We start from the raw sequence: 11,232 nt of genomic DNA on the forward strand, positions 1-11,232 counted from the left end.
CGTTCTAAGCCTTTATCTAACGCCTTAAAATAGTTGTAGGTATATATAACAAAGAAAATTAAGTTCGGGTGCAACCGAACATTGTATACTTTTACAACTTGCAAGAATCAAAACCGGCTAAATACCTCCAGATGTTAGCAATATTAAACTTTGTAGCCAAGGGTTTAACTTCATTGTTCGACGAAATCGTAAATAGATAACAATCAAATTTGGTATGATATTAACTTATTTTGAAGGTCATCGGTTATTGTACAGGGTGGCTCACGAATCGTACAACAAAAGCAAACCGTAATAACTTTTTTCTGTGTGAGTAATCGACTTACTTTTTTAAATTAATTTTTTTTTTTTAAATGTATACTTGGGGTACCGACAAGAGGGTTTGCATAATGCAGCGGTACCATGCTTTGCAGTCCGTCATTTCCGTTAAAAGTAGATGGACCATTATAAGGTTGGTAAACATGTTTGCCGAATTTAAAACTATCACAAGAAGACCATACCATTGAGATCCGTATGTTTGTGTTCTTCCATCGTCAATTCAGGCAAATCCAAGAGTTTGGACTCGCAACTTATCAACGCAAATTGGAGTTAGCAGAGAGTCATTACCACGGATAATTCATGATAAGTTAAACTTGTTTCCATACAAAGTTCAAATAACGTGCCGATTAAACCCTCTAAATTTGCGTATTCGCCTGGAATTTTGCTTAAAAATTATTGTAATGGCCGAAGAAGGCAATAATTTAATAAATTGACAGGTTTTGTCTGACAAGTCCCATTTTGAACTTAAGGGAAATATAAACAAGCAAAATTGCCGTATATAGAGTGAGTTACTTCATCTAGAACAAATCACTGTGTGCTGCGCAGTTTCATCAAAGTATATTGTCGGGTCATACTTCTTTGAAAAAAACGGTGTAACAGCAACTGTCAATGGGCACTGTTATTTAAAGCTGTTAAGACAGTTTTTTACTCAGAACTGCTCCGAAGACGTATCCCTTTCAATGGCGTTTGATTCCAGCAAGATGGAGACACTGCACACATAGCCAGACCGATTATGGCTGAGCTTCAACGAAAATTTGAAAACAAATTAATACTAAGAAACTCCTCTTTTCGCAGAAATCTGACTGAATTGAAGCAGTCCATTAAATCGATAATTGAGGCAATCCCGACTTCAACCCTTCAGGTCGCAATGAATAATTTTTTGATTTGGTGTCGCATATGCGCGGCTGAGCATGGAAATAATTTACGGTCCATAATTTTTAAAAATAATTAATTATATTAAATCAAATAAAATTTACTACACAATATAAAGGAAAAATAAATGTAATGCATTGATTAAAAAAGTTATTACGTATTAAGTGAGCCACCCTGCAGCTTTAGTGGCTTAGGAGATTTGTACATTAAACCTATTAGAGGGCGAGGCTCACAGGTGCTCCTGTACCAAATTACAGTTTTATATCTTAATTTAGTGCCTAGTTATATCTTTTTATAAACTTACAATTAATGGCGTTTTGTGGGTGTGGTCCGATTACGCCCTCCAACTAACTCATTCTTTCTTTTTTGGCAAGGAATATGTTTACCAAGTCTTATGACGATATCTCACTTCTTTACTCAAGTTACAGCTTGCACGGGCAGATGGACAGACAGACACTCAACCGGATTGCAACTCGTCTCGTCATCCAGATCATTAATACATATACAACCCTATATCTAACTCAATTATGTTAAAGTGTTACAAACAACCGTTAGGTGATAAAAACTATTATATTCTGTAGCAACACGTTGCACGAGTATAAAAATGTGGTATTTTAAAAAAGATTTTTCTTGTTTTCTCTTAAATTTATTAAACTTTTTCTGCAAATAAAAGTACATATGTTATCATCAGGGTTGCAAATAATGCATTTAAAAGTAATAGAAAAACAATTTATTCCCATAAACCAGATTAAACAATAAATATAAAAATTTTAATCCCAAAAACCGCAAAATTTTAATTTCAAGCATATAATTAAAAATTTAAAAAATTATTTGTTTTTAAATTCAAATTTTTCCGCGTTCATTTAAATCAAAAAATAATATTTCAAGTCTCAAATTTTAATCCCAAACATCTTGAATTAAAAAATGAAAATCTAATCTCTAATCCAACATCGGGATTAAAAAACCAAATTTTTGAATTAGAAAGTTCGCAACCCTGGTCGTTATATGCCACATGATATATTCTTACTTTTTAAAACTTCGTTAAATCCAATATTAATTACAATTTTATTGTATTATTATTTATTTATAAATAATATTTTCCAAAATGTTACATTAGTGGTTGATGGAATTTTTACCATATAAATGATAACAATTTCTTTACTTTGAACATTAATGTTTGCAAATTCGAATGCCTCGTTATTATAATATGTAACTTCTCCATAGTTAGAATTGAAGAAATATATTAAATTCTAATAGTGTTTTCGAATTTCAATTTCCTCTTAATATAAGAGTTATGAATGTTTTCTAATTTAGAATTTTTGTATTTAGGTTGTTCTTTATGTCGTAAAGATTTATAATTTTTTATGTATCCATCAGGCTTTTGTTCATTATAAAATTATCTAATTTGATTTCTTTTATTTATACATTTATGTTTTCTTTTCAATGATATGAATGATTAAAATATTCTATTGCTTTGCTAATTTTTTCTTTAATATTAAGAGATTTTTGTTCTATCATTAACACTCTAATTTTTTCGGAAATTGTGTTATGTAATCTTTCGATATCGGCATTGCCAGTTAGAATTCACTAAATGAAGATTTATATTTTCTGGTTTTAAATAATATGTTATGTTAAATTATTTTTAAAAATTCTTTCTTAATTATTTTCTAAGTCAAAAACGCTTATATAAATCTTTTTATTTTTATGTTTTACTTCCGTATCTATAGTTTTATGGTCTGTTAAAATAATTTGGGTTTTAAACCTATTTACAATAGTTTCCAAAATTGGGATGTGGTGAAGAAGGTCTTCAGATCGTGAGTGAGTTGTGTCAAGAGAGTTTTTTGTGCAAGAGAGTTTTTTGTGTTGAGATCTAAAATTGCTCAGCTACAGAAACAAAAATTTCAACAGCTAAGATTTATAATTACGATGTAATAATTTGTTACATTTTTAAATATTAAGAGAGAACAATAAAGTCTTTCTAATTTTAAAAAGATTGGTCAAATTTGATGGAATGAGAATTAAAATCATGACATATACGGCGCAATGGTTCGTTAAGTCCGAAATTTGATCTTTAGTAAAGGTCTAAACTGCCTCGAAAAGAGAACCGGGATATTAAATTTAATTTCAGACAGGAGAAAAGAACTTTAAACTGTTCCATTCAAGATTTTCAAGTATTGTCGAAAATAATTCGTAGCCCAAACAATAGCAAGTAGTTCTTGTTCGTTTTTTTCATGATCGTTTAACGTACTTAATGCTCGCATAACATATATGACCATTAAAAAAAAAGTTGTAAAACTGCGCCTAGAGCTGATCTTTTATCTGTCACGAGCTGGAAATCTTTCCTAAAATCCGGGTACTTAAGTACCGGCGACTCTGTAATTAAAATTTACCATAGTAACCGGTTACACTCAGTATAAAGTCTCTTTTGCAAAGAACTTACATTTATTGATTAGAAACTTAAAATATGATTTATGAAGTTTTTCAAGTACTTGATTTATGTCATTTATATATTCTTGGAGACTTGTACAAAAAATTAGGTTTTTAAACAGAGTGTTAATGAGCCTTTGTAATGTGGCAGACGCATTTTTTAGCCCAAAAGGCATTCGGTTGAACTCAAAATGTCCATATAAAGTGGAAAAGCAGTTTTCATCCGGTATTTTTGATCAACAAGAATCTGGTGAAACCCATTTGCCAAATAGATTGTAGTGAAATATTGCGCTCAGCCTAGTTTATCCAAAATATTTTCTATATGTGGTAAAGGAAATTTGTTGTCTACGGTTATATTATCTAAGCCTCGGTAATCGACAACAATCCTTTATTTCTTTTCACCTGAACTGTCTAACTTTTCAGGAATAACCCATAAAAGACTATTATATCAGAGAACGTTAATAAATAGAGAAGGCGCAAGTGCTAAAAGTACTAATTTGAGCTTTTCACAAGAGGGTACATCGAAAAATACAACTTCGAACCTTTAGAAATATACCACGCAATGATCGAAACGGGGAAAAGGCTATAAATAGACACAAATAATGTTCTTAAATGAATTATGTGCATGCTGATTAACATTTGCATATTACCAAAAAATTATAATTATTGTAATTTAAAATAATTCTTCAAATTATATAAGAGGATTTCGGTTAATGCCCCAGAATTTGCAATAAAATATGTAACTAATGGATAAATTATACAACACATTTTTGTGCGTTGTGTATACAATATCTAATAAGCAAATGATAACAATAAAACAGTGGCTAAGCGGCCGCGTTATCTTTTGTGGTGGCTCAGGGCGTAAGCGTGAAGAAGTTAAGCCATTTAGAATGCAAACGCTTAGGTTCAAATCCTATAAATCATAAGTCTGAATTTTTATTTTATTATAATATTTGACATTTTAGCTGATTTCAATTCAATTACTTTAATAGCATATTTTACTTCCTGAGATAATTAATATATGTTCATATGTTTAGGTTTATTGACTATTTCCTTGTTTATGCGTCTTTACACAAATGTGACAATCACACATATATTCTTAAATACACGTACGCTAATGCTTGCTTCTTCTTGCCCCGCACAAACAATGACTTTTGTCTACACTTTTTGCTTTTTCGAGAGGCAAGTTGAACGATCGCAGGCAAGGAGGGATCAGGGGTTATACTGCCCCATAATTATTTCAGATTTTTTTTTATAAATCAAATTTATTTTAAAAACGTTTAAATAAGTATGAATTTATGTATATTTATATTTTTACGAAAATATTAGGTCAAGTAAAAAGTTCGTTCGGTTTTTATCTAAGAGATGGCGTTATTGTCCATAGTACTAGTGTTACGTGTCGCATCATGTCATACTATACGGCGCTGAAAACGTGTTTATTCGCGCTAAAAGCGCTGTCTTAGACAGTTTTTCGATTGATTTTCTCAGTTCGTTGTGAGCGCTCGTCAAAGATGTACACCAGCAAAAAGAAAATTCGCTATATTTTAAAATTTTTCTTCGATCAAAGCGAAAAAGCAGCCAAAGCGGCTGAAAACATTAATTTAGTTTATGGGCCCGATACTGTAAACGAACGTATAGCACAAAAGTGATTTGCTAGGTTCCGTTCCGGTAATTTCGATGATGCCTGTCGTCGAAAATTGCGATAAAATCATGAAAATAGTGGAAACAGACCGTCACGTGAGCACTTATTCAATTGCTGAGGAACTAAAGATAAACCAGAAAACCGTTTGGAACCATTTGCATAACCTTAGATTCAAAAAGGACCTCGATGTTTGGGTGTCACACGAACTATCACAAAAAACATGATGGACCGAATTTCCATCTGCAAATCGCTGCAGAATCGACCCGTTTCTGAAGCGGATTGTGACTGGCGATGAAAAATGGGTAACTTATGACAACATCGAGCGCAAACGGTCGTGGAGCTCGGGGAAGCGGCCCAGATGGTGGCCAAGACCTGATTGACGGCCAGGAAGGTTTTTCTGTGTGTTTGGTGAGATGGGCAAGGAATCATCTACTGCGAGCTCCTCCCCTATGGCCAAACGCTCAATTCGGCCCTCTACTGCCAACAACTGGACCGCTTGAAGGCAGCACTCATCCAGAAGAGACCATCTTTGATCAACAGAGGCCGAAATGTGTTCCATCAGGACAACGCCAGGCCACACACGTCTTTGGTGACTCGCCAGAAGCTCCTGGAGCTCGGATGGGAGATTCTAATGCACCCACCGGACCTGGCACCAAGTGACCTGGCACCAAGTGATTACCATCTTTGCCTGTCCATGGCGAACGCTCTTAATGGTGAGAAGTTGGCCTCAAGAGAGACCTGTGAAAATTGGTTCTTCGAGTTTTTTGGCAATAGGGACAGTCTTCTTCGAGAGGGGTATAATGAAGTTGGCATCTCGTTGGCAACAATTTTATGAACAAAACGGCGTATATTTGACTTAAATCGGACAAATGTACACAAAGTTATAATCTTTTGAAAAATTAATAAAAAACCGAACGAACTTTTTACTTTACCTAATATTATAATATTATGTAAATAAGCCCTAAGATATAAGTATTTTTCTGTACAAATTAAGCAATATAATAATATGATAAAAATCATCATAAAAACTCCTCTGTCATGGTGGCATGCCATGGAAATAACGGTGAGTTCGCGAGGAGACGGGGCGAAGCAAAAAATTGAGTCTGACAAAACGTTAAAAAAATTAAATGACAACTTTGCCGACAAACATACATACATATGAGCTCGCATACATATTAACGCCGAATTTCGGGCATCGTCGCGGAGTAGGCAAAATTGGTTTGTATCCACAATTTGAGACAATATCGATCAGCCATGTTATCACGTTTGTCCCTTTTTTAGTGCTTTTTTATTGAAAATTGACTTATGCTCTTTTGAAATACTACGATTATCAATTGGGCTGCATTTTCATAGCGTTTAGATAAAATTGGCTAAATCGAAAAACTATAAAATAATTTATAATAAAAATATAAAAAAGCATCTTGTGGGCAACATGCAAATACGAGGGGAGAGATGGTCGGATTCTCAGTGGTACAAAATGTAAAATTGAAATTTTTCAATATCATCGCATGCGCATTTGCGGTTGGAATTCCATATGAAAACCAAATGTGGTTGACCAGGCGCACAGAAAAAAGAGCGCAGTGCAGAATTATAAACGATCACATTTCGTTTTGTAGCATACGCTTGTTCCTTGTGAATGAATTTGTTGTCGTTGTATTTTGAAATATTTAGAAAATATGGAGGGAGCTTGCTTTAATGTGATCGGTCGAGGATGGTCTGCGATTTTTTGTCGCTTGCGCGAATGTTTGATTTTTTACAAAAGGCATATTAGGGGACATACATACATTCATGCGCATGAAGAAAAGGCAATTTCAAGAATATTCACATAAAAGTTGATCATTTGAAACCAGTACCTGTTTACGTTCACAGATTTTTCGAATATTGTCTGTGGTGCTGCTTGTATAGCTCCTTTTGCAAATTTATATCAAATATTTTGCCTGAGTTAACATCCTAGCACAGATGTAGTTTTATTCCTTTTTTAATTATTAAAAACCTTTTATACTAAGTTTATTTTAATTTAATTTTAATTTTTACCTCATTGTATAAATAGCTGCGTACATACTACATACATTTGACGTTCTCTTATAAGGTGGTGAAAATTTGTTTGGTTCCTTTTTAAAGTGATGTAGTTTGTTGAGTTCGATTATCATGAGGGAAAGGTTCCTTTTTGACGTGGTGTAATTTAATTTTCGAATTGCATATTGAAAGAGTTCGTCATATGACTATTTACTCCGTAGTTCTTCATTAACGCTCGTCTCAAACTTCCCCACGTTGGTGATGCTCCCAGCGTTCGTAAAATATAAAGAGCAGGACCTTGTATTTTATTTAAAATCACTCGTTGATGAATATATGATTGGAGAGAAGTTTGCTTTCCCACTAAAGCTTGTACGAGGGCTGCTATATATGTTTCTGGCCTAATAATGAAAATACGAATATTTATCAACGAAAATGGTTTTTTTTTTCGGTCGATTGCTGTTTTGTGCTGTTTTGTTTCGGGCTCATACGCATAGATCCATGATTCGTCACCTGTGACGATCTTATAAACGTCTTTTGAAGCACCGCGATCGTATTTTTTCAGCATTTCTTTACACCAATCCACACGAGCTTTTTTTTGAGCGATTGTCAAATTGTGCGGGGTCCAACGAGAACAAACCTTTTTTACGGCCAGGTGTTCATGCAATATCGAATGTATGCTGTTGGAAGAAATGCATAGGCATGCCTCTATCTGAAGGTATGTTAGATGACGTATATCATTATCAGTTCACGTACGGCATCGATGTTTTCTGGCACAACGGCTGTTTTTGGACGACCTTCACGGAATTCGTCTTTGAGCGAGCGTCGGCCACGATTGAATTCGTTGTACTTCACAGTGCTATAGGATGGTGCTTAATAGCCATACAAAGATTTTAGTTCATCGTTGCACTCTTGTCGTGATAATCCACGTCGAAAGTTGTGAAAAATGATCGCACGAAAATGTTCACGAGTTAATTCCATTTTTTGGCCGAGATGAATTTTTTAATTCCCTGTAAATAAAACAATTCACTATTAAATGACAAAACGTTCTGAGTGATGTTATGCTAAAAACTGTCAAACTTGCCAATGGAAATGTCAGATTGCACCTGGCAACACTTAGTGTTGCCTAGGCCAGCCATGGCCATATGAGTTATCGTCCTTAAATATTTGAATTGATTGAGCATCTTTAATGATGTCACTCAAAGACAATTGCGTTGCCATGGTTTATTGTTATTCAGCCCAAATCAAATCTTTTAAAGTTTTGTTGCAATGCGTATTTTACCTGCTTTTATTATATTTATTAACAATTTAATACTTAATTTACCTTGATTGTTTTTACTCATGACGTATAAGAGCGTATTAGAGATATTTATTCTTTGAGTGAGTGTAGCAATGTCACTCCTCCCATCTAAAAATATTGTACAATGTCCTCATTGCAGTTTTTTGTTTTTATTTTTTACAAAATGTGTAAAATTAAAGAAAATTAACAAATTCATATAATTCTCAATAATATTACTAAATGCTTTAACCCATTTGGTTTTTTTACTTCACTTAAAACTATTAATTATAAACATAAATCAGTTATACATATTTTTTCTTTCTTTTAAATTGGCTTTTGTATTTTCTTACTTTCCTGTTTTTAAACTTTACTACATGATGTTCCACATCAGATTCGGTTTGAACAAGCCGTACTTTTTTATAAGGGTTACTAATCTTATCCAATCTTTTCCTAGAGGTTTCGGTGCTAACAAAATTCGTATCTTTTTCTTTTTCTTGTCGCTTTTGATTTATGTTATTTATCCTTCTATTTTTAATTAATTGGGGATTGGTTTATGGATGTTTTCTATTAAAAAATATATTATACGGACTTACACCTGTAGTGGAATGAGAAATAATATGGTTGTAGGTAAAAAATTATTGTTCAATTTGAAGGTATTTCAACTCTTTATCCCCAGAACTACAAATAATTCGCAATTTTTCATTCATTGTTTTATGAAACCGCTCAATGTCACCATTACCAGTTTTCCCAGTTGTGACTTCGACTGCTCTATTCAATTGTTGTTGTTGTTGCTTTATGCTAACATTATTGATACCTCATCCTATTTCCAAAAGTATACTACAAACTTTTCTCGGGTGTTATAAATGTTTTGAAATTGTACAAAGTCGTCCTCATCGGTCATAAGTATTGTTGTATTTTTGTCTAACAAATGAGTTGTAATTAGGCCAGGATCGGCTCTTTTGTTATTAATAATATAACAGTTTCTATGGCTTCGATAAATTCTTTATCTGAACTATTCACCACATTGCCTTTCTTTAAGCAATTCGTTAAAGGTTTGGTTATTTTTGAAAAATTTTGAATAAATTTACGGTAAAATCCCGCTAAACGCAAAAATTGTTTCATTTCTTTTTCCGTTTTGGGAATTGGATAATTTAAATTTGCCACGACTTTATTTGGATTTGGTTTTATGCCAGTAGGGGTAATAACATGGCCCGGAAACTCGGTTTCTTGTTTTAAAAATTCGCTTTTGTCCGGCTGTACTTTCAGATTCGCTTCAGCTAATCTTTGAAACACTTTATCGAGCGATTCGATGTGCTCTTGCAGAGATGTACTGAAAACTAATATGTCATCTAAATAAACCATGCAATCTTTCCCAATTAGACCTTCCAAAACTGTATTCGTCAGCCTTTGGAAAGTGCCTGGTGCATTTTTTAAACCTAATGGCATTCTCAAAAATTCGAAGCGGTCATTTGGAGTAGAAAAAGCGGTTGTTTGTCTATCTATAGATTCCATTTCGATTTGGTGGAATCCTTGCGCCAAATCAATTGCCGTGAAGTATAGACATTTACCTGACTTGTCAAGTATCTCGTCCATATTTGGAATGGGGTACTTGTCATCAACAGTGATATTATTTAACTTTCGGTAATCTACATCGATTCTCCATTTTTCTTTACCTGAAGCATCTAGCTTTTAAGGCACCACCCAAATCGGTGCAGAATAAGGAGAAGTACTGTGGCAAATTATTTTTTGTTCTAGCATATCTTTTATCTGTTTATATATAATACTTCCATTTTATGTACTTGTGGGTATCTGTAAGATTTAACATATATTGGATCTTCATGAATAGTTTTAATTTTGTGTTTAATTTTGTGAGTGAATGTAAGTTTCTCACCTTCTTTGTAAAATAAAGTTTTGTGTTTCCCCAGCACTTTATTAAATTTTTGCGATTCTTCATTATTAAAATGGTTGAGTCTAAATTTGGCAGTAAATTTGCCATCATTAACATTCAACTCGGTTAGTAAGTTAGTGTGTGTATAATTTTTAACATTGTTGAAAAATTTGTGTATATGTCCTTGTAAACTAATTGTATTATTTTTTAAATCGATCTTAGAGTTGAGCTGACGAAGTGTATTGTAACCTATTAATCCGTCATGAAGAGCCATGATATACTCCATAAAACTTTCATTTTACTTTACTCGCGTTGTCTGCTGGCCTACCTAAAACACTGCTCCGCCGAACTGATGGAAGCATTCCATTTTCCCCCAACTACATATTCGCCCATTACCTGGATCAGTAATGACATTTCTGTCTTTGCCTACGTTAGATAATCGTATATATGTATGTATATAGAGTTGCGTATTAATAAGTAATTATGTAATTTACAAATCGCGAGGACAATAACTTTTGCATGTTTCTGGGTAACATCTATTGGTCTTCTGAGGATCCGCAAACGCGATGCACATATGCAGAACACATTTTCCACCATATTTCTTGCTCTGGATAGCCTATAATTAAATATTTTGTATGACATCACTTGATTGCGGAAGCTGAATTATTTTTTACGTTTTTAAGGGAAAAACGTCATCAGCTACGATGACAAATGACATTTCATAACGTTCATGCCAAAGTGGCTTCGATGGCGGAAAATTTAATGTGCAAGAGCCGTTGAAAGAGCACATCTGAA

The sequence above is a fragment of the Bactrocera oleae genome, chromosome 6 (assembly GCF_042242935.1).
Source record: "Bactrocera oleae isolate idBacOlea1 chromosome 6, idBacOlea1, whole genome shotgun sequence".
Classification (NCBI taxonomy): Eukaryota; Metazoa; Arthropoda; class Insecta; order Diptera; family Tephritidae; genus Bactrocera; species Bactrocera oleae.